The sequence below is a fragment of the Phacochoerus africanus genome, chromosome 5 (genome assembly GCF_016906955.1).
Source record: "Phacochoerus africanus isolate WHEZ1 chromosome 5, ROS_Pafr_v1, whole genome shotgun sequence".
NCBI lineage: Eukaryota > Metazoa > Chordata > Mammalia > Artiodactyla > Suidae > Phacochoerus > Phacochoerus africanus.
In genome coordinates this window covers 48,793,057-48,817,437 of record NC_062548.1, presented here as the reverse complement: position 1 = coordinate 48,817,437, position 24,381 = coordinate 48,793,057, and the positions used below count along the sequence as shown (strand labels likewise).

The 24,381-nt window shown below is 45.4% G+C and overlaps 1 long non-coding RNA gene across 2 annotated transcripts in view; it reads right to left on the bottom strand.

Moving 5' to 3' along the window:
* Window positions 1-24,381, bottom strand: part of LOC125127725 (uncharacterized) — a 155,954-nt gene that overhangs the window by 4,921 nt on the left and 126,652 nt on the right. For both annotated transcript variants that reach the window (XR_007135041.1, XR_007135040.1), the window contains one exon: window positions 13,454-13,687. This is a non-coding gene — a long non-coding RNA (uncharacterized LOC125127725). The remainder of the gene's footprint in view (window positions 1-13,453; window positions 13,688-24,381) is intronic.

Below are 24,381 nucleotides of genomic sequence, written 5' to 3'. Positions count from 1 at the left end.
AGGAAATTCAAAAAGTTGTTGTTTCTCAGGTCTTGAGGATTCTTGCCAGTCTGCCTTCTTCTTTTCCAGCTTTCAGAGTTCTTTTGTCATTGTCTGTTGACCAGTTTCCAAGGTTTTCTGTTGTATTTAGAGAAACAGAGCAGGGAAAGTGAATCAACACCATCTTGTCCCAGAACCAGAGGCCAAGACAGTCTACTGTTTGTTTGTTTGTTTATGTGTTTATTTATGTTTCAGACATATTTTATTTCCTGGTTGATTTTCCAGAAAGCAGGATCAGAACTCCACCCTCAGCGCTCTTGGAAGGGATCAACTGCATCATTCAAAAGTCTCTGAGCCTGCTCTGTATTTAGCTCATAGGATGTTGAATTCTCTTTGAAAATCTGAACAGGCTATCACTTCTTTCCTGGATCGAAAGTTGATTGGTAATGTAAATACTCGTCTGTAACACAGAAAACAGGTTTTCTTTGAGCTTTGCCCATTCCTCAACCAGTGTCTTGAATGAGGAGGTTTTCCTTTGGACCCGGAGGCATCGACCACATTTATCTAGAAATAGATTACCAGGGAACTGCTGGAGTTTTCTTAATTACAAAGGTTTAGCTGCACAAGGAAAGACCACATATCTGTGTTTTACTTGTTTCTCCGCTTGGGTCTTTGCCTGACAATATTGGATGGGCTTTTGGCCCAGTGACCTGCGGGAAAGTGCAGTATTAAAACCCAGAGTTAATGTTTTAAATTTACTGCAAAGACACAGTAAGCAGAACACCATGCCAACTGCCAGCTGATAGAGCCCTTCCCCCCACAAAGAAAGAAAAAGAGTAAAAGTAAAAATACTGCTTTCTATACCTGTTTCTTCACCATAAAGATAACCCTGTGTTTTCTCTTAAGTAACTGAGAAGTAGAGGGAAAAAAATCCAATTTGTTGACTATTTTTTACCTTAAAGATACACTTTAGGAAAAAGTACACTGGATTTAATACAATTTATGTCACTATTTTTTATGTGTGCCATATATGGCCTCTTTCCAAGATTCTGAAAACAACTATCAATCGAATGCATAAAATATTAAAATATGTAGCAACACGTGTGAGTTTACGTGATTTTCAGCTTATATCAGTATAGTATTCAGTAATGTGGTAAATAAAAGAAGCTTTAAAATTTGAATGTATCAGGCAATGAAATATTCTCAGGTGAAGTAACATTTTCAAGTGCATTTCATAGTATTTTTTCTGAATTCTCCTTATTTCCACTGAAGTCAATAAATTAAATAAATTAACATGCTGTGCTTGATAAGGGGAGTGTTCACATGGAATTTTCAAAAGACCCAGAGAAATCATGTCCAGACAGCTAACCAGCATAGTAACACTGATTTTAGAATTTTTTTTAATTATTTTTAAAATCTGTGTTGAAGTATATTTATTTATTTATTTTTAATTTGTAAAAAGCAGGGCGATTTGAGGGATTTTTTTTTTTCTTTTTTTGGTCTTTCTGTCTTTTAGGGCCACACCCAAGGCATATGGAGGTTCCCAGGCTAGGGGTTGAATTGGAGCTGCAGTCGCAGGCCTACACCACAGCTCACAGCAGCGCTGGATCCTTAACCCACTGAGGGAGGCCAAGTATGGAACCTGCATCCTCATAGATCCTAGGTGGGTTCTCTAACCGATGAGCCACGATGGGAACTCTGATTTGAGGGATTTTAATCCACAGCAAGAAAGGCAGATTCCCAGAACCAGCAGAAAATGCGAATATAACGTTTAGACAAAAACCTCAATTTTCTATTGACATGTGAAATGAGCATTTTATATCAGTCTCTTCAAATATGATTTGCCCCTACCCTGATAAAAACAACAAAAAAAGACAAAGGCAAAAATGTAATAAAAATATGAAAAGAAAGTGACTGTTTTTGCCTATCGTCAAGGTATCTGATGTTTAAGAATAAAATAATAATAACAAACAAATCAGTTCACAAAGCAAACAGCTTTTCCTCTGGTTCCCTTTGAAGTGGGTCTCTTTTTATTTTTTATTTTCCGAAACCTGCAAATGAAGGCTTCCTGGGAAATGGATGAATTCTGCAGTTTCCAGACTCAGAAGATAAACAAAGCAGTCAATTTCTCTTCCCTCCCCACCCCCATCCGGTAAACAGCCTCAGGCCACAGTCTGGGCCTCCCTCAGCTCCCCAGAGTCTGCTGGGGGGCTGGGGGCTGGGGGCTGGGGGCTGGGAAGGCCAGTTGAGGGGTGGGGCAGTGGGGAGGGGGGAAGGGGACCTCGACTGGAGGTGGACTGGGGTGAACTCCAGCTGTGGCCAGTGGACAATGTCACTGGCATGCTCGCACACACAGAACGTACCTGGCGGAACCCCGTGAGAGAAGTGTTAAAAAGAAAAAAGAAAGAAGGAAAGAAAAAGCAGTGCTTCATCAGCTAAAAAACAGTCCTGTTCTTGCCTGGTTTGATGTCAGCTTGAAGGACTGGCTTGGAATTGCCCGCAGGGCTATTGGGCCCCTGCCCACACAGCAGGCAGACAGCTTTCCCGGCCAGCAACAGGCTTTTAATAAAACAGGATGCTGTCCCATTACTAAGGCTGCTGACGGCCGTCCTGAGAATGGGCCCCTGTCCAGAACTCCCTCCCCCCAAGCAGCAGTCCTGTCCTTCTGATCTAGAAACTCTGCTCTGGGGCTGCTGGCCCACGAGAAAGGCCGCTCTCCCAGGGGCTTGCAGAGTGAATGTTTGCAGATTCTGGAGCTGCCTGCTTCTGCAGGGTCCTTACCATGTATGAGAGTGTTCCCCTGATAATTCTAGAAGTGCATTTCAGTTTTTATGAAGGCTCTGACCTTGACAATCAAATAGAATGGGCTGGAGTTCTCACTGCGGCTCAGCCGGTTAAGAGACTAGTATCTATGAGGATGTGGGTTTGATCCCTAGTCTCACTCAGTGGGTTAAGGATCTGGTGTTACAGTGAGCTGTGGTGTAGGGTGAAGACTTGGCTCAGATCCTGGGGTTGCTGTGGTCGTGGCTTAGGCTGGCAGCTGCAGCTCCAATTTGACCCCTTGTCTGGGAACTTCCATGGGTTAAAAAACAAGAAGCTGACTTTCACAGGATGATGAAAGACCTCTTGTCCCTTCTTCCCATGGCAAGCTCTCATGAGTCATGCCAGGCTTGTATTTGGTCCCAACCTCCCTTCTCAAGTGTGATGAGCTTTAGCATTTTGGGGAAGGTCCCCTGGCTACTGTTTTCTCCCCACTTGGAATGAACTGGAGTAGGTTCCCTCTGGGACAGCAGTTTCAGAAGTTTTCCAATTGTTGTCTGATAAAACGTCCCCACTGACAGGTCCCCACTGACAGCCTCTACTGCCTTTCACCCTCTCTCTTGTCCTAGGGCATCAGAACTGGGATTCTGAAAGTTCTCTAGGAATATTACCCCTAGTCCCACAGGCACCAACAGGATCCTGCTGTAATGTACAGAAGTGGCTGAGCATAGAATACACAACATACAATCAGCATGTGGCCTATGATGACCTCACAGGAGATTGAACTCCAGCCTGAAAGAGAAGTCACTGTCATGGATAGGAAAGCTCTGACAACCTAGATTTGATTCCAAAATCTGCCCTTGCTTCCTATATAGCTACAGACAACTGGATATGTGTGTGACTCAGTTTCCTCATTTGTAAAATGCAGAGCCAGAGCCGGTAGTTGGAGGGGTTCAAATCATCCATAGATGGGCTGTTTCTGCCCCAACCACACCCATGCAGGCATTGCAAATCCCTCTCAGCACCTTTCTGCACCCAGATGTGAAACCCAGTCAGCCACAACTAATCGATCACAGATGGCACTTGAGTAAAGATCTGTGGTGGTTTCTAAATTTTTGTCCAAGTGTGATGGTCTATGAGCCTATGAGCCTAAATCCAATATATTTCTATTGACTTTGAAGTTCTGGGGAGGAAATTGAAGGAATTGGTGTTACAGGTGGTGTTTTCATTCCTTCTTTTACTTGAAGTTCGTGACTTTGGAAGTGAAAGGAGGAGAGAGGAAGTATACGGAGGGAACATCTGGGCATGTAGATGGTGTCAGAGTGGAGAATTGTGTGTCCTGGCCCGAAGCCCAGGTCCACCCCAGAACAGCAGGGTCCTGGCAGGAAGCAAGATGTACGAACCCAACTCTGAGAAGAACACGCTGCAGGAGACTTGCCAGTGTGACCAGAAAGAGTTTAAACAGAAACTTCAGAGGGAGGCATTTTTAAAAAGCCCCAGTAAATCTATAAAACCAGAAAAGATGAAGCACGGCCCTAGAATATCAGCTAGGGTTCTTAAAAGCCAAGGAAACGGCTCCTGCTGACTCAAGCAAAAAAGGGAAACTTATAAGAAGCTTCAGAGAAGCTCATGAAGCCAACAGAAAAGTTGGATTCTGTGCTGAGAACTCATTCAGCCCAGGACAGAAACTCTTCCACTGACAGGTGCCTCCCTGGGGAATGAATGGAGTGTCCTCGCTCATTCAGAGGCTGCTCCACTCAGCTTGGCTTGGGGCTGCTCTGGGGCAGGGGAGGGGGCTCTGCAAACAATATCATGGACACCTTTCTACTTCTGTACGGGGGTAGAGCACCTGCCCCCGCCCCCAATTCCACCAAGATTGCACAGTGGTCAAGATCATGCCACAAAGGATAATAACGTTGCAAAAGGAGGGCAAGAGGAATTCTCGGCTACAAAAAAAAAAAAAGGTTCCTGGCACCATATGTGACAGAATGTCACACCATAACCACAGTGAGTCACCAGACCTGTATTACGACAGCCCAAGGGTGCATTTCAGAGACGTAACAAACAAACATAAAGTCTAGTCCAACAGCCTGTAGGGCAAAGTTGAGGGTGATTACAGTGTCAGTGGAAAGCCCATCTGGAAAGGCAAGGGTGGGGTTAAAGGACAAAGAAAGAGCCAATTAATTACCAGCCATCAGCACCAAGCCTAGGCATGCATAGGAGGAGTCTAGCAGGTGTCAGAGCCAAGAGTCAAGGCCAGGGACAAGGTTGGTGGAGGAGGGAGTAAGAAGCAGGGACCCTTGGGCAGGGGGCAAGGTCATCTTTCTGCACTCTGGTGGCTTCTGTCTTGCTGGAAGAGCTGCATTTAAAGGCCTAGCTGCCCTCAGCTGCAGAGTGGAGGAGGAGCTCGGGAGTGTTCCCAAAATCACTCACTGTCAGGCAGGCTTCTGAGCTCTGCTTTTTCGGAAGCAAAGCTCCCAAATTCAGAGCCCAGTTCCCCCTTTTCTGGCCATGGCACCAGTTCCCGGGTAGGAGCCAAGCTCTCTGGTCCTGATCCTCACGGAGGCTCTGCCAGGCTGGGGCCCTGGTAGGGGAGGAGGTGGGGGTGGGGCTGGTGCTGCCACCATCTTCCTCCATGTGAAGCAGAAGCAGGACCAGGCAGACAGAGAGACCTGAGTCGTGGGGACCTTGACAGAGCGCTGGATCTGGCTATGCCTGAAGCCAGCAACCTTTGGACTTTGCTTGATGGCAAACCTTTGGGGAAAGGTCCCTGAGGCAAGAGATTCTCTTATTGTGTTTATGCCAGTTTGAGTTGGGTTTCTATTGCTTCTAACTACAAAGGGTTTCAATAACAGGTACGTGGTAATACTATTATTGATCACGACGATGCACTATTTGCTTTATAACTGCTCCAGGAGGTTAAAGCTATTATCGCATCCAATTTGACATGAAGAAACTGAGGCCTGGAAAGATGGGCAAAATTTCCTAGTGCTGCACAATCTTAACCCAAAGAACCAGGGGTTTGAGTGTCTGAATGTACACAGATTCTGAGTGAGGAAGGATATTGGGGAAAACCCCTCAATTCTGCTTATATAACAGTGACTAATCCCAGTGAGGGACAAAAAGAGAGAAAATACCTAGAAAAAAAAAATCAGTGCGGGAAGTTCTCTTGTAGTGCAGAGGGTGAAGGATCTGGTCTTGTCACTGCAATGGCTATGTCCCTCTACCAGCCCACCGTAGTGGTGTCCCTGAAATATCCTTTTTTTTTTTTTTTTTTGGTCTTTTGTCTTTTTAGGGCAGCACTCACAGCATATGCAGGTTCCCAGGCTAGGGGTCAAATCAGAGTTGTAGCTGCCGACCTACATACACCACAGTCACAGTAACTCAGGATCCTTAACCCACAGAGTGAGGCCAGGGATCGAACCTGCATCCTTATGTATACTAGTCGGGTTTGTTAACCACTGAGCCATGACAGAAACTCCTGGAATGTCCTTTGATGCCACTGATGGTACAGGAACCGCAGCCGCGCCATGGTCAAGGGTCTCAGTCTGGATTCCGAAGCAAGTTCTGACCCATCAGCTGCCCCCTGCACATCCTGGGCAACTCACTCCCTTTCTTGGAGCTGCAGTTTCTTTCTTTGCCTGCACAATGGGCCCCACCCACACGATGTCATTGGCAGGGCTGAGCTGGGGTGTGTGAAGCACATAGGGCAGCCCCCCCGCCATGATGGTTTGTGCTTTGTCATCATTAGGCTGTCACCCTACTGCTGGCTGTCTCTGCATTGCCCCAGCTTCCCAACCTTGGAGGCACAGGACCTGGCTCCTACCTCAGCTCCAGGTTATAGAGTCTTGTGACTTTGGTCACGTCACCCCACCACTCCGAGCTCTGGTTTCCTCATTGACAGACATGGTTTTCAAAGCCTTGAACAAAGATGTCAAAGGCACATGTGTCAAATGTGTGGGCAACTAGAAGCTGAGAGGGACAAGAATGCAATAAATAACGAAATCACGAATGATGCAAACTCATTTCTACTGGATGGAATAAGAGGCCAAACCAACAAGACCAATAAAAACCGAGTCAGCATACATGTCAAATAAAACACGGAGAACCAAAAGTGGAACACAGAAGAACATGCAGGGTAGGGGCACGGCTATTTTGTCAGCCGCCCATGTGAAAACAGATTTAAGGAATAACGCATACGTCCAAAGGAAGCATGTGAAAGAGAGCTGGAAACAAAGTTTCCTGGAAGCTGTGTACAGGTCTGAAGCTGAGAAGTAGGTGTGGGTCAGAAGAGCCTGACACCTGGGAATAGAAATGGAAATTAGGCTACAAGTTGAAAAGCCAAAGCCCATAACCTGATGGACACAGTTATGCAGAAATGTCAGGTGCAAATTTACAGCAATTGGAGGAAACGTTTCTCCAAAAGTGGTACCCTCGTCCATCCCCAGAACAAAAAAAAGTCTGGCAGTTTCCCTGGGCATGGGGTTTGTGGAAGGGAGTGCTAAAAGTCAGCATCAGTGGAAGTACAATGTCCCTACTGCATGTGCTGCCCCCAGGGGCTGGTCCTGGTACCAGATATGGCAATGTCCTAAGAGCTCATCCAGGTAACAGGTGTGATGGAACAGGTAATGGGTGTGGCCATCCCATAAAAACTAATTCCAGTCCTTCTGCACTGCCTTTTTGAGAAGAAAATTAATAATAACCTCCAGATAAGAGGCTACGGAGAAAAGGGAACCCTCCTACACTGTCAGTGGAAGTGAATTTATAACCACTATGGAAAACAGTATGGAGGATCCTTAGAAAACTAAATAGAGAATTACCATAGGATCCAGAAATCCCACTCCTGGGCATATATCTGGACAAAACTACAATTCAAAAAGATGTGTGCATCCCTATGTTCACAGCAGCACTACTCACAATATCTGAGACATGGAAACAACCTACATGTCCTTCAACAGATGAATGGATTAAAAAGATGTGGTACCTAGACTCGATGGAACACTACTCGGCCATAAAAAAGAACAAAACAGGAGTTCCCATTGTGGCGCAGTGGTTAACGAATCCAACTAGGAACCATGAGGTTGCGGGTTTGATCCCTGCCCTTGCTCAGTGGGTTAACGATCCGGCGTTGCCGTGAGCTGTGGTGTAGGTTGCAGATGTGGCTCGGATCCTGCGTTGCTGTGGCTCTGGCATAGGCTGGCGGCTACAGCTCCGATTAGACCCTTAGCCTGGGAACCTCCATATGCTGCAGGAGCAGCCCAAAAAATGGCAAAAAGACAAAAAAAAAAAAAGAAAGAACAAAACAATGCCATTTGCAGCAACATGGATGCAACTAGAGATTCTCATACTAAATGAAGTAAGTCAGAAAGAGAAGGACAAATGCCATAAGATATCACTTATATATGGAATCTAAAATATGGCACAAATGAACCTATCTACAGAATAGAAACAGACTCATGAACATGAAGAGCATACTTGTGGTTGCCAAGAGGGAGGGGGAGGGAGTGGGATGGACTGGGAGTTTGGGGGTAGTAGATGCAAGCTCTTACATTTAGCATGGATAAGCAATGTGGTCCCACTGTATAGCCCAGGGAACTATATCCAATCTCTTGTGATAGAATATGATGGAGAAAAAGAATATACGTATATATATAAATACATACATATATATAAAACTGGGTTACTTTGCTGTACAGCAGAAATTGACAGAACATTATAAATCAACTATACTTTAATTTAAATTTTTTTTAAAAAACCCCTGTAGATAGACGGAGGAATTAAATATGGAAATGAACTCATTGCACAACTGAAAGAAAATAGGAATAAACACGTATCTACATCTGGGAGGGATGAAAACATCCCTAAAGATAAAATTAATCAGAATAATCAAAGAGGAAAATATTGGTAGATATAAAAAATTTTAAACTTCTCAGTCCTAAATCACTATAGCAAAACTAGGGGTTCCCTGATGGTGCAGCAGGTTAAGGATTTAGCCTTGTCACTGCTGTGCCTTGGTTTCGATCCCTGGCCTGGGAACTTCAACATGCTGTGGGTGCAACTAAAAATAAAATAAAAACAAAACAAAACAAAGTATGTTTAAACAAAACAGAATTAAAAGACAAGAAAATAACTGGGAACACATATAACAGATAGTGGGTTGACTGAATGTGTGTATAACACAAGACTAACAGAAAAATAGGCAGAAAACACAAGCAAGTATTCCGAAGGAAAATAAATGCAAATGGTCTCTGAGAAATTAAAAGATGCTCAAACTCGCCAACAACCAAGTAAATGCAAATAAAAGCAGTAAGCTAACGTTTCTCTTTCAAGATGGCAAAAACAGATGACAACATATACAAGGGTCCAGGGATGGGGTGGCAGTGTAGACAGGGGTGCTAATTAGATTCTTTCTGCTGGCTGTGAGTCGTTGAGTAGTTTACTTAACCTTTCCAACCATAAACTGAAGATAATCATAATTCCTGCCTGACAGGGATGTCAGGAGAATTGGCTGAGATTATGCTAACCCAGTGGTGACACTTCAAGTAATTTTTTTTAATTAGAGGCAGGCAAGCAGGGTGAGCCTAAATAAATCATGATACATTTATAAGGTAATAAGTATTGCACAAACATCATTTATATCATAAAAGACTATTTCCTAATGAAAACTGCTAGAGATATTATGATCCCAGTATTATAAAGTAAAATACACACATAATTTTTTTTTTTTCTTTTTGGCCACCCTCTCAGCTTGTGGAAGTTCCTGGGTCAGCAGTCAAACCTGCGCAGTAATCTGAGCCGCAGTAGTGATAACACCAGATCCTTAACCCACTGAGCCAAAGGGAACTCCCATGCTTCTTTATACACAGGAAAAAAAATAGCCAAAACTTACTTCTTCTTTCTAGTGGTTATTTCTAGATGATGGGCTTACAGGTGCTTTTTTTAAAGAAGAAATAAAAGCTATAGGGACAACAAAGGTATTGAAACAAAACGAAGTCCAGATGAAGTCAGATATCGGATACTGTGCCTTGACAGTGTCAACTGGCAGGTTTTGACTGCTGGAGCTCTTGAATTATGTGAAGCAGTCGGAGAAGATATGTGTAGCCCGGAAAAGATAAGATTGTGTGGGAGTTGTCACATCTGTCTGCACATATTTGATGGGTGTCACATCAGGGTGTGTCCCGATTTTGGCCTCTGGAACAGGATATCACCTGCTTCTCAATGACTGTGCCATCCAGGGAAGATTAGGACTCCAAGTTCTGAGGACTTGAAGCCACACTCAGGCTCTCAGGGATTCTCTCCGTTACTGATGGGCACCTTGGCCCACGACAGCAGACATGGACCCACTGCTGCTGGGGGCTTGGACTGGATACCTTCTTTCTTTTTTCTCTTGGAGATGAAAACTTATAAAACGATCAACCATGGGGCAAAGCGGAGGTTCAGTGTCACCATAAACAGACTAAGGGTATGGGGGGGGTTAACATCTTCCTTGGGAATATTTTACCTTATATAGATAAATGAACACTGGATTTATTTCTAAGACCTTCCACCCTGCTGCTCTGTGCCGGTCTTAAGCAGAGAGAAAACTAGCCCAGAAGTGGCTTCATCACAGTTCAGTAAAATTTAAATAATTTCTCAGTGGACTAGCTCTGTAAAAGCTGGGTTAAAAAGGAGGTAACCTGGAAGTTCCTGTTATGGCGCAGCAGTAATGAACTCAACTAGTATCCATGAGGATGCAGGTTCGATCCCTGGCTCTGCCCGGTGGGTTACAGATCCAGCTTTGTCAGGAGCTGTGGTGTAGTTTGCAGACATGGCTTGGATCCCGTGTTGCTGTGGCTATGGCGCAGGCCTGCAGCTGTAGCTCTGATTTGACCCCTAACCAGGGAACTTCCATATGCTGCAGGTGCAGGCCTAATAATAATAACAATAATAATAATAATAAAGAGGTAACCCAATGATACAGATCAGACCTGTCCCCAGGAGTGGGGGCTGTGTGGTAGGTTCCAAATGGGAGCCAATTAATCATCACACATCACTGGTCACAACTGAATCACTGTACTGTTGAGATAAATATTGGAGGCAAGCAAATATGGCATTCAATATCCTTTCCCTACCCAAAGTTTAGGTCCCCGAATATATGTACCCATAGAAGAACTTGTTTCTTCTTTTCTTTTTGCTCCACTATCCTACTACTGGCTCCTACCCTCAAAGTCACAAGATAGCTGCAGGAGATCCTGCTTTCACACCTAAGTCCCAAAGAAGTAGGAAGGGAATATCTCCACAACTGAGTCAGCTCTTTTTAATTTACCTTCTCAGAAATCCCACATTATTTAGGTGGGCTCCTGATCCAGAAGTGGACAAGTAACCCAGAACCACTACCAGCACACCCCATGTTCCAGCTCCAGTAACCAGTCCAGGGTGGGCAGCTGGTCCAGTCATTGACATTTCTGGCATCTAAGAGGACAGGCTGTGAGCTGAGCCACTGGCAGCCAACTCACAGCCACCTCTGGGGGCGGGGGGCCAGTAGAGGGGGCCAAACAGATAAGGTGACAAAGATCCCAGTCCTGCTGACATCACTGAGTCTGGCCAACTTTGGACTTTTCATACAGGGCCAGCAGTGTAATGCTCACCTTCAAACCATGGGGCGCCAGCCTGCAGGGTGAAGGTGAGGTGATGGAGGAAGGTTTCAAATGGGACAGAATGGGAAGGCAGGCAAACCAAAAAGGCTGTATTTTCTGAAGTGAAGAGTGCTTTCTCTGTATTTTAAACCATAGGTTAAAAAGGAAGGTCTTTGGGGGTGTTTGCTAGTCTGGGCTTCTGAGCCTGCATGCTCAGAAGGATGTTTTTAAGGATGCTCACTTAAAAAATCATCTCTGTTCCTCAGAGTAGGAAGCATATAGAGGACCAAGAGCAAGGAGGGCCGGGGGAAAGATGCGTGATTCAGGAAATAGTACTGGAACCACAGGGCAGCCATTGGAGAAGATGCATCTATACCTCAACTGTGCAGCCAACCAAAATCTACACAGATCGAATATTTAAATGTAAAAAAAGAAATCATAAAAGTACTAAAAGAAAATAATAATAATTTCTTCATTCCGGAGGGAGGAATACTTTGTTAGCATAAGCCCCAAATGCAAAACCAAAAAGGGGAAACATTTGATGAAAATAACTACATAAATAAAAATCAAGTTTTTTCTGCATGGCCATAGCTACCACAGACAAACTCAAAATGCACATGTCAAACTGCAAAAAACTATTTTAAGTAATATCACAGACAGCACAAACAGCCCTCATATATAGAGTCTTCTAAATCAATAAAAGACCAAAAGTTAAATAGAAGAAAAAGGGCAAAGGATGTGAACAGATAAAACACAGGAGTGGGAATACATACGGCCCTAAAACATTTGCAGAAACACTCAACATCATTCACAGAAAGAAAAACTCAATTCACATTTCCCCCAAGATACAATTTTTCATCTTTCAGATGGTTCAAATTTTTCTTCTTCTTATTTTTTGGTTCTCTTTTAGGGCTGCACCCATGGCATATGGAAGTTCCCAGGCTAGAGGTCGAATCAGAGCTGCAGCTGCCAGCCTGTGCCACAGCCACAGCAATGCAGGATTCCAGTCGAATCTGTGACCTACACTGTAGTTTGAGGCAACCCACTGAGCCAGGCCAGGGATCGAACAACATCCTCGTGAATACTAGTCAGGTTCTTAACCCACTGAACACAATGGGAACTCCCTCAGATGGTCCAGCATGATCACAATGCCATGTTCAAAAAGATGTTTGGAAACAGGCACTTCTAGTTCTCCTAGTGTTTGTAGAGTACAGTTTAGATGGAGATCAATTTTGCAACATCTAACAAAACTATAAATGCACTTATCTCTTTATCTGGCTGGGACCCCTGCTTCTAAGAGTTCATGTACAGATATTCTTATATCTGCACATAGAGGGATATTTAAGAAGCCTCGCTTGTATTTGCCAAAGACAGGACACAGGAGTTCCCGTTGTGGCTCAGTGATTAACCAACCTGACTAGTACCCATGAGGACGAAGGTTCAATCCCTGGCCTCGTTCAGTGGGTTAAGGATCTGGCGTTGCCTTGAGCTGTGGTATAGGTCACAGACTCTGCTTGGATTCCATGTTGCTGTGGCTATGGTGTAGGCCAGCAGCTACAGCACTGATTAGACCCCTAACCTGGGAACTTCCATATGCCATGGGTGCAGCCCTAAAAAGAAAAAAAAAAAAAAAAAAAAAAGACGTGATACAACCCGAATGTCTAACATTCTGCAACTAGTGACATAAACAGTAGAACATATGCTATCCCTACAAAATAAAGCTATAGTTTGTGCAAAGATAAACTGCATAGGATCCCTAGGAAGCTGACAGTGATGGCTGCCTCTGGGGGTACCAGGGGTCAGGCTGAGATGGAGGAGACTCTTTTCCACAGAATTTGAATCTGTGACATCTTGTACCATGTGCAAGGGTTATTGATTAAAGATACTTTTTAAAAATCCCATTAGTAATTTGTGATTGATTACATATCAAAACGATACTACTATAATATATTGGATTAAATAAAATATATAATTACATTAATTTTACCTTTTTGGCTACTAGAAAATTCTTTTTAATTTTCTAATAGAGGGTAGCTGATTTACAATGTGGTCTCAATTTTTCCTCTACAGCAAAGTTTAACATTTAAAAAGTAAGATACCTGTGTTCTTCTTTCTCCTCATTGGTGAGACAGCAAATGAGTAGCTGGGTGCCCAGGTGGGTGCCATCCCCACGTCTCCTGGCCAGGGGTCCAAGGCATTGAGATGACAGGGTGGGAGGTCCAGGTGGCACCTCTGCTGTGTGTCTTGTGGGGGCGTGTTCCATGATGGCTGGTGGCCATCACCTGACGTCTGCAACCTGCTGGCCACTCGCTCCCGGGCTCAGAAGTTTTCATCTAATTGTGAATTAATTAGTTCGCATTAGTGCCGAATCCTGTAGCCTCTCAAAAATCCTTTTGGAGGCAGGCAGAGAACATGTTTTAAATCTGAAGTTAATAATTAAAATGTCACAGTTGCTTAGGTACCCCTGGGGGAGGGGAGCTCATGGATGGTGATCAAGTCCATGACCAGGGCACCAGCAACAGCTCCAGGCCCCCTGATCTGACCTCTCCTCAGGGCAAGTTTCAAATAAAACTCGACAATTTGTTCTTTTCACTCCACCCCAATTACAAAGGCTCACAGATGCTGGACCCTGAGCAAGGGTGAGCCCATCACAGGCTCCCCAGCTTATGCCAGGGGCAGGGCATGCCCTGTGGCTCTTGGCTCTGTCACGTTGTCACCACACTCAGTTCTGGCTCAGAGTCTGTTTTCTAAATCCCAGCAGCTGTGGGTGACGACCTGGTGCCAGGCTTCTGGTGGGCCCAGCTTGACACTTGGCCCCTGGGCTCCTGGCACCAGGGCCCAGAGTGCAGAACAGACTCATTCCACAGAGGGGCTGACAGGAGATTGATCCCCTAGCTGTCACCCGGGGAAGGACCAGTGTCTTCTTGGTCCTCGAAGGCCTGCCTGACTGCCCAAGGATATGCTCAGGTATCGAAGGCTGTCTTGACCCCCCAGGAAGGGTTTGCATCTGCTCCAGGCTTCCTAGGCCCCACAAAACGCGAGGTTGCTGTCAGGTGAGTCCAGGGGAGAACCTTGGAGAGACTGGTCACTCTTACAAACCATCAGACAGAGACTTTCATTTTTTTACATTTATTTATTTTTGGCTGGGCAAGTTTTTTTGCTTATATCATTTTAAAAATTGGAGTATGGTTGATTTATAATGTTGTGTTAGTTTCAGGTGTACAGCTCAGTGATTCAGTTACATGCACATACACACACACACACACACACACTTTTCAGACTCTTTTCCTTTATAGGTTGTTATAAAGTACTGAGTGGAGTTCCCTGTGCTATACAGTAGGTCCTTGCTGGTTACCTATTTTATATATAGTAGTGTCTGTTAATCCCAACCTCTTAATTTTTCTCTCCTCCCATCCACTTTACTCTTTAGAAATCATGTTTTTTTTCTATGCCTGTGAGTCTGTTTCTTGTTTTGGAAATAAGTATAATTGTGTCTCTTTTTTTTTAAGATTCTACATATAAGTGATATCATATATTTGTCTGACTGTTCTTAGACAAGTTAAGGAAGTGCTGAGTAAGAGGTCTGGAGCTCCCCCTCTGTGGATGAGCCTGTGTGTGTGTGTGCGCGTGCGCGCACGCAGCTGTGGGTGTGCACCTGTGCACCTGTGCATGTGTGTGAATGCATGCACATGTGTCATTGATGGCACGTGTTATTGTGCTCGTGTGCACCGTGTCTCTGTGGATGCCAGGCAGGTGCGGGCATCCCCTGGCAGCTGCACACGTCCGCTTCGTGGTCTGACTAGCACCCCCTGCCCCGTCAGCAGACATCTTACACAAGGAAAGGCCTAGAGAAACTGGCCACCTGCCATGCAAGATCAGAACATCTGGGTGCCTGGCATGGCCAACAGGGCTGTTTCCTCAGGCAGAGGCTCAGCCTGGCGAGACATTGGCCAACCTGTCAGAGGACAAGGAAACAGAGTTGTTTCCTGCACCTTTGATTTTGGGCCCCTGAGGGGCCCAGTCTGGGTGTTTGTTCTGTGCCCACATTTCTGACTCAAAAGATCTTGTAGGGAAAGGATGCTGGGCAGGAAGCACAGCTGCCAGCATCTCTGCTTAAAGACAAGAGGAGGGAGGCAGAAAGGAAGGATTGGGAGAGATGGAGAGAGAAGGAGTGGGGGAGAAGGAGGGACCTCCTTCGTGGACAGGAGGGGAAGGGGGCCTGTGGCCATTGGAGAGGGCAACGCGAGAGCTTGGTGCGAACCCGCACCTGAGTTTCTCTCTCAAAATCACTCACATGAAGGTTGACAGGAAGGAGCCCAGGCTGTCCAGGACACCTCTGTGTCTGGCTGGCTGGTCTCAGATACCCAGCCATCATTTCTGATCAGCTCTGGGCTCTGGAGATGGGCCAGGTGGCTGGAAGGGTTTCCTCACGGTGATGGCGTTGTGGTTTGTGTGTGTGTGCGCGCGCGTGAGCGCGCGCGGGGTAGGGGTGGGGTCCTGGGGGACGCTGCCCTGCTGGGGACCTTGGGGAAATGACCTCCCTTCTCTGGGCCACAGCCTCCCCTTGTAAAAGGCAGGTTGGACAGTAATCCGCATGGACTATTAAAGTATTTATAAGAGGGGGAAGAGGAGTTTGGAAACTAAAGTGAGCTTGTTAAACATGAAGATGTATGGGGAGAGGCTTTTCCTAAAAAGTCAAAATATAGCCACAGTCCGGTTAGCAGGCCCTGAATCCCCAGATACACACTATGGATGGAGGAGCATCTGAGCAGGAGAAGGGGATCAATGGCCCATAGGATCACCTGTCTACACAAAGGCCAGTATGTATGCACGTGCATGCCTGTGCACATGTGTACGAGCATGATGCATGTGCATGTGTATGCACACATGTGTGCATGTGTGTGTGTGTTGGGGTGAAGGGGACTCCAAGAAGCCCTGAGTACCGCATGGAAAGTAAAAGTACCCAGCACTCGGCTCAAGCAGTTGTTTTTCTCCTGGACGCTAAAATTCATGGGCAAGTAGCCAACAGCTACATTAGGGTAAGAAATGTAATCTGTTTATAACAAGTTTGCAAAATACATCTCCTTGGAGCAGTGAGCACACAGCATGCCCTAACCCCGCAGCAGGCACACAGGCCAGTGTTTGGAAAGCCCAGTCCACCTCCTCACCTGTCCACTTCCTTCTGAGGGGGATAAACACATCCCCAAAGACCACAGATGGGGCATCCAGGAACCAACAGAAGCTGCTGCTCCCTCCCATGCGGGAGCCACCACTGATACCGCGACAAGGACAGGAAATGAGGTCTCCAGGTTGGAAGACATCCCAGAGGTCACTTGCCCCTCTGATGGACGCAGGAAGCACAGGTTCTGCCAGCCTCAGACTCCTGACTAAGATGTGCCCCCACCCCTGCACCCCACTGTTGTCCATCCCTTCATCTAAAGCTTCCACATGGGCAGTGCAGCCACTCTGCAGAGAATAGCAAACCAGCCAGAGTTTCTTGGCATCTACTGTGATTCTGGCACCATATAAGCACTTTACATGCATGGCCTCACTGGATCCACCCAGCGACATCCCAGGGAGATGCTAGTAGGCCCCCATTTCACAGATGTGGAAGTGGAAGCCTGGAGGGTTTAAAGAATTTGCCCTAAATCCCGCCACCATGGGTGGGATCAGTGTGGAGTTTGGGCTTGTATCCCAGCTTCTTCCCATCAAACTCCCGGTTCTCCCGCCTCCACACAGACATCCCCACGAGGCTTCTCTCAGACCCTGGCAGGTCCAGCCCACCCCCCTCATCCCCAGGAAAGAGCCTTTAGCCTTTTTCCACCTCCCTCCCTCCGATCTCTGTAAACTCACATCCCCAAAGGGCACCTGTTCCTTCTGTTCAGAATTCAGTAAACAATAAAACAGAGTGGCTAAAAGCACCCAGTTAGGATGGGACAGATCCAGCTTAGAATTATGCTTTAGCCCCCACAAAAGCCTGTCTTCAGGTTCCCATCAGCAAGAAGAGAGCATCTACCCACAAGGGCGGGTGTGAGAGTTAAACAAGATAAAACAGAAAAAGGGCCAGCGGCAGCTCTGCTGAGGGTGTGCTGGTGACAAAAGTGACAAGGGAGGAGTGTGTGTGGGTGGCTGTCCCACCACCAGGTTCACTCTGTCCTGACTTTGAGTCTCCCCCCACCCGGCTTGCTCAAGGACACACGAACCAGGAAGCCCCGGACCCCACAGCTCAGCAGTGGCTTCTGTCTCCACATTAGCATTTCCTGGGGAAGCACCTGCAGGAGTGCGGAGGGGGCGGGCAGGGGGGTTGTGGGGGTGAGGCCTCCCCCTCAGGAAGCCAAGGAGAAGGCTGGTCCACCCACACTTGGGAGGTGGGCACAGACCCCTAATCTGGACGCTGAGGAGTTCCTGTGGCATCTTGGCCAGCTGGCCCATCTCAGAGGCTTAGGTCTCCCCACCCTTTAGAATGACAGGGAAGACATTTCTTTCTTTCTTTCTTTTTTTTTTTTTTTGGTTGCCCCATGGCATATAGAAGTTCCCCTGGCCAAGAATCAGAACCAAACCACAGTCGAGACCTAAGCCACAGCTGTGGCAACATTGGATCCTTAACCTCTGTGCTGGGTCAAACCCTCACCCCAGTGATGCCATCCCCTCCCAAGATGCCACCAATCCCACTGTGCCATGGCAGGAGCTTCAGGAAGACACTTCTGAAGTGCATAAATTGCCAGGCATGAAGGAGCTTTAAAGACACAGACTTTTAAAAAGGTCCTTGGGTCTTCCAACCTCACCTTCTCCAAGAATCCTCCCTGCCTTCCCCTAAGTCCTCCCTTTGCCTTCAGAGCTCAAATGACACCCTACCTACCCTTGGGCCACCTGTCAGCCCCACCCATGGACCTAGCTTTATCCTTCCTTCCTAGCATGCACTGCTAGCCTATGTCATTTGGCTACTTCTTATTTAGTTCGTTGTGTCTCCCTGTCCCTAGCAGAATGCCAGCTACGCTGGGCAGAGGTCTGAGTCATCCCTGCTCATCCCAGGGCAGGTTTGTTCAGATCATTTCAGAAATGCTCCCAATTAAAAGGGCTCTCCTTTGTTTTACTTGGATCTGTCAAAGCCTGGAAAGAGGTCTGGGTCTCCATCAATAGGAGGATGGGTCAACACCCATCCATATATTTGTGCAATGGAATCCAGCTCCACGGGAAGAAGGAATGGAAGACAAAATACAGATAGATCTCAAAACATTATGTAGAGAGAAGAAAGCATCAGGAGTGTCTGATGCATGCTTCCTTTCATGTGACATTCTGGAACAAAGAAAACTAATCCAGGATGTTAACAAAAACAATGTTTGCCTCTAGGGGAATACAGGGATTGACTGGGGAAAAGGATGAGGGAGCTTCTCAGGTGATGGGCCAGCTCTGTATCTTGATAGAGGGCGGGTTACACTCATCAAATGGTCCACTGATGATGCGTGCATTGGAATGAATGCATGGTTTTTACATTAAAAAAGAAAGATGTCTATAAATACTGAACTGTAATTCAGGCTGAGGTATTAAAGGGTGACTATTTGCAACTTACTTTGAAATGCATCCCCAAAGTGAGATGAGAACTTTCACTCCGAGGAAGTCAGAACAGACAGACTTATCCCTTCCTCCTGCTTCCTCCCCCTAAAACCAAAAACCAAAAACCAAAACAAACAAAACCCTGGACATTCTATACAGAACAAACATAAGACGATTCTGGAAGGTGGACAGAAGACGGACCGACAGGGACCTTGGAACTCGTAGAACAAAGTAGTGAGAACTCTGGTTTCTTTTTGTCGCCTGTATCCCAGACGAGGCCCAGAAGAAGCCAGGAACTCAGAAATGCCAAAAGAGAGCAGATGAAGAAGAAACCCCATGAAGCCTGCTCTCTATAGCCCAGGGTCTGGAGCAAGCAGCCCCGCAAGAAAGAAAGGTTTTAGGCAACAGCTGGTCCATGTGAGCCAGGCACCATGGAAAATACTGCGGGCCCACCTCCCAAAGCAAAATCCTGAAGTTCACCCTCATTAGGCTGTAACTAGGTGCCCCACCGACCCTACGGCCTCCCACCTGGGGTGATGTTTGAGAAGGCTGAGCTAGGGAGCTGAAATTTTCATCCTTACCCAAAAGGGATAATGAACGTCTCCTGTGTCAGCAGAGACCTCATGGGGGGACCTGGACTCCCATCCCCACATGGCTTCCCACATGGCACCAGAAGAGCTCCTTCCCCACCAGCAAGGGTGGTATCAGGAGGTCCAGTAGAGAACCAGGACTAGCTTTACCTCTTGGTGGTGGTGACAAGGCCAGGTGAGGCACTCAGACACCGCCACATGGGGGAGCTACCAGTGGAGGCCTGTTGGGAAGCCAGAACTTCTACCCCCCACCCAGCAGTAGGATGGAGACCACCCGCCATCCTCCAGTGTCAACAGAGGCCAAGCGGGGGTGGTGTGGGGGGGCGGGATCCAGACTTCTACCACCCCACCCCTGGCAGTAATGAGGCAACTCCTTGCTGCCCCCCACTTTCCTCTACAGTGTCAGAGGAAGATAGTGAAAACAGATTCAAATAAGATATGAGGTCTGATAACATAATATCCTAAATGTGAAGGTTTCAGTAGAATTTTGCTCATCATGCCAAGAACCAGGACAATCTCAAACTGAATGAAGGGAGCCCATTAACAGATGTTAACAGCAAGATGACAGATGCTAGAATTATCTGAGAAATATTTTAAAGCAACCACCATTAAAATGCTTCAAAGAACAATGACAAATACTCTGGAAATAAAAAGTAGGAAGTCCCAGGCAAGAGAGAGAAAATATAAAGCACTAAATGGCAATTTTATAACTGGAAAATACACTCATAACAACAGCAACCAAAAAAACTGACCTGAAGGGAGGCACCCCCTAGCAAAATAGAAGAACACAGTGAATGGGAGGCTAGGACAGCATTTAATATCCAACCTGGACAACAGAGAGAAGAAAATGGGTTGTGAGGGGAAAAAAAAAAAAAAGGAACAGAGCCTCAGGGGCTATAACAAAAGATCCAACTTCTGTAACATGGGCATTCTGGAAGGAAAGGAAAAGAGGGCAGAACTGAGAAATTACTCAAATATGGGCTTAAAGCACTCAACATTTTGCAAAAACAAAACCATAAACACACAGATATAAGAAGCTGAGTAAACTTCAAACAGAATAAACCTAAAGAAATCTATATCAAGGCACAGCATAGTCAAACTCTAGAAAAACAAAAAGAATATGTACATGTATCTAAAATAGAGAGAAATGACACAACCTATGGGGAAATATTTTTGAATGACAGCAAATTTGCATTAGAATCCATGGAGGCCAGAGTACTTTTAAGTGCTGAAAGAGAAGAACGGCTGACTCAGAATCCTATATTCAGCTGAACGGACCTTTCCAGCAAAGGATTCTTCAGAAATGAATGGCAGATGAAGATACTTTCAGAAAAAGAAATCTAAGAATATTTGTTACTAGCAGATATACCAATAAGAATGGCTATAAGAAGTTTCCTAAACAGAAAAGAAACAATGAAAGAAAGGCTACGGGAACCTCCTTACGGAAGAAACAACACAATAAGCACAAGAAACAACACATTAAACAACACAATACCCAATATTGGTAATATTGGTAAATACAATGGATTTTCCTTTTCCTCTGAATTTCTCCAAAATATGTTGATGGTTGAGGCAAAAACTATAACACGGCTAAAGTGATTCTAAATGTATGTAGAAGAAAAATCTTGAAGACAATTACGTTATAATCAGGTAAAGTAAAGGAATGTAAAAAGAGATGTGTTCTGTACGTGACAAACTTAGAAATGAGACACTTGGAAACTACATAAGTTTACAAAAAGCCATTTAATAAAATACGACAAATATTCCTGCTAGAAAATTTCAGCAAACTAAGGAGAGATGGGCACTTTCTCGATCTGTTAAGGGGAATCTACTAAAAACTAACAGCTAACATCTTTAATGTTGATGAAATAGACTAATAACGATGAAAGAGAGACTGAATACTTTCCTCCTAAAATCAGAAACTCTCACAGAGTCTATTCTACATTGTACTGAAGATTTAATCCGCTGCAATATGGCAAGAAATAAGAAATTTAAAAATCCAGAATGGTACAAAAGTAAAGCTGTCGTTCCTTATTTTCAGATGACATGAAAATCTATGTAGAAAATCCTATAGCAACAAAAAGCTACTAGAATGTAAAAAGTGACTTTAGTAAAGACACAGGATAAAAGATTAATGTACAAAAGAAGTCAATTGTATTTTTGTATGCTTGCAACGTACAACAGGAAAATTGAAATTTTAATACAATACTATCAAAACGTATAAAATATTTAGGATAAATCTGACGAAAGATGGACAGTATCTATGCATCAAAAATTTTACAATGTTGCTGAGAGAAATTAAAGAGAACCTAAATAAATCAGATGCTGTGTTCATGGGTTAGAAGGCTCAATATATATATACTTTGTCTTTTTAGAGCCACACTCGTGGGAAGTTCCCAGGATAGGGGTCAAACTGGAGCTGCAGGTGCCAGCCTACACCACAGTCACAGGAACACAGGATCCAAGCCACGTCTATGACCTACACCACAGCTCACGGCAACACCAAATCCTTAACCCACCAAGCAAGGCCAGGGATCGAACCTGCATCTTCATGGATGCTACTCAGATTCGTTTCCACTGAGCCATGATGGAAACTCCAGAAGGCTCAATATTTTTAAGGTATAAATTCTCACAAAATTGATCTATAGATTCAATGTAATTCTGATCAAAATTTCAGCAGGGTTTTTGGTAGAAATGGACAAGCTGATTCTGAAATTCCTACGGAAATGCAGAGGACTTAGAGTCATCAAAACAACTTTGTAAAAGCAAAAGTTGAAGAATTTCCATCACATGATTTCATAACTTATTACAAAGCTACAATTATCAGGACAGTGGAATAAAGATAAGCACAAACACCAATGGAACTTCAGAATCAAAAGTAAATCCAAATATCGACTCACTCATACACGGAAAACTTCGTTTTAACAAAGGTGCAAAGCAATGCAGTGGAGAAGTGATCATCTTTTCAACAAATGCTGAGGGGACACTGGGATATTCACAGGCCAAAAAAGTGACATTAGCTCTGTACCTTGTATCATTTACAAAAATTAACTAAAAATGAATCATCACAGAATGAAATATCTATAGCTTCTAGAAGAAAAGCTTCATGACCTTGGGCTAGGCAAAGATTTCTTAGATGCAATGCCAAAAGCATAATTTGTAAAAGAAGAAAATGATAAATTGGGCTTCTTCAAGATTGAAAACAAAAAGCCACTGTTAAGAAAAGGAAAAGACATAGTCTGAGGGAAAACATTTGCAAAACATAGGTCTACTAAGAGGCTTATGTCCATAATATATAAAGAAATCCTAAAATTCAATAATAAGAAAACAAACAACCCAGTTAAAAATGGGCAACAATTTTAAAGATCTTACTATGCACCCATTAGAATGACTAGGACAGAAAAGACTGATGGCAGTAAGTTCTGGCCAGGATGGGGAGCAACTGGAATTCTCACACATGGCTCCTGGGTTTTACAGAAATGATGGGATGATCAATCATTGACCAGATCTTTTCAAATCCTGTCCAAAGAATCCATTGGAGGAACTGTCTGAATTTCTTCCCTGCCCAACTGCCACTCCACAGGGCCATGGTAAAGCTAGCTTTCCAGTGTCACATAAGGCCACCTCCAGCAGTAGTGAGCTTCTTGTGCCAAGCAATCTGGAGTGGATCTACCTTAGAAACAATCTCTCTGATGGAGTTTTCTTGGAGGCACCAGATTATGAAGTTAGTATGATGTGTTCAGGACCGACCCGGTTGTGGGTTTTTTTTTTTGGCTTGTCCTTGGATTCAGATGACTTCAAATTCGGCACAGTGCCCAACTAAACGAAAGAGAAGCAGAAGCCACCGCGACTCACCAACCTCTTCCGAACGGCGTTTTGAGGATTGAACACAGCTCTGGATGTGTGTCAGCACCTGAGCTGTGCGTTTCTGTCTGACTGTGTCTCTACTGCGGGGCTGAGGCCAGGAAGGACCTGATCTGAGCTGATAAAGCCAACGCCCTTCTACCAGGAACCCTGTGGTTTTTCTGTCTTTGGAAGCGATGAGACTAGGAGGAGGTATTTCCCCAAAAAAACCTCATTCTGTATATCGCTGGGGAAACAATTCACACACATCCGGTTGTGCCACCTTGCGCACCCACGGCTGTGTGCATTTCGGGGGATCTGGACACGGTTTTCTCCCTTACATGTAGCAACCATAAAGTTCCATACCAGGCCCCTGCCCTCCGGGGATGCCCGGGGGGAGGAAGCCTCCGCGCTAGGATGGAAGGGGCAGGCGCGCAGCTCCTCTGACCTGCCGGCCGAGCGCGTTCCCGTCGGTGCCCCACAGCGCAGAGGTTCTGGCGCAGCCTCGCCCTCCGTGACCTTGGCCACGGTGAAGCTGGGCTTCCGTCTCGCTCGCTGGAGATGCCCCAGACCCTGACAAAGCCTGGCTGCTGGCTCCACTTTGCCCCGTTTTAACTTTTCCTAAAATAATTCCGGGGAGTTTCCATTACTCCGAAAATGACCAGCGAAAACTCTCCGGAGCTAAAATCAATCAATGCGGAAAAGACTTGCTGATTTTTGTTTTTAAACCCACGTTTTTGCTTAAAGGGACCTGTCAATCTAGAAGCCCCCTGGGCCCCACGTGAGTCTGCAGAGTTGGGTATTTTTAGAGACTGCGCTCTCTGAGATTCCAGCTGGTGGACGGGAGCTAGCTCCTGTCGCCCTCAGAGAGCACGTGTGGCTTTGCAAAATATGATGCAACCCAGCAGGGGCTTAACAGATGCAACGCACAGAGCTGTAGCCTGAGAAGCTCTGAAGCTCTGGGATGCACGGAAGGCCAGCTCTCATTCCTTTGTCAGATTTCACGTTTTTATTTTTTGTAAATTCTGGAGAGCTTCAGA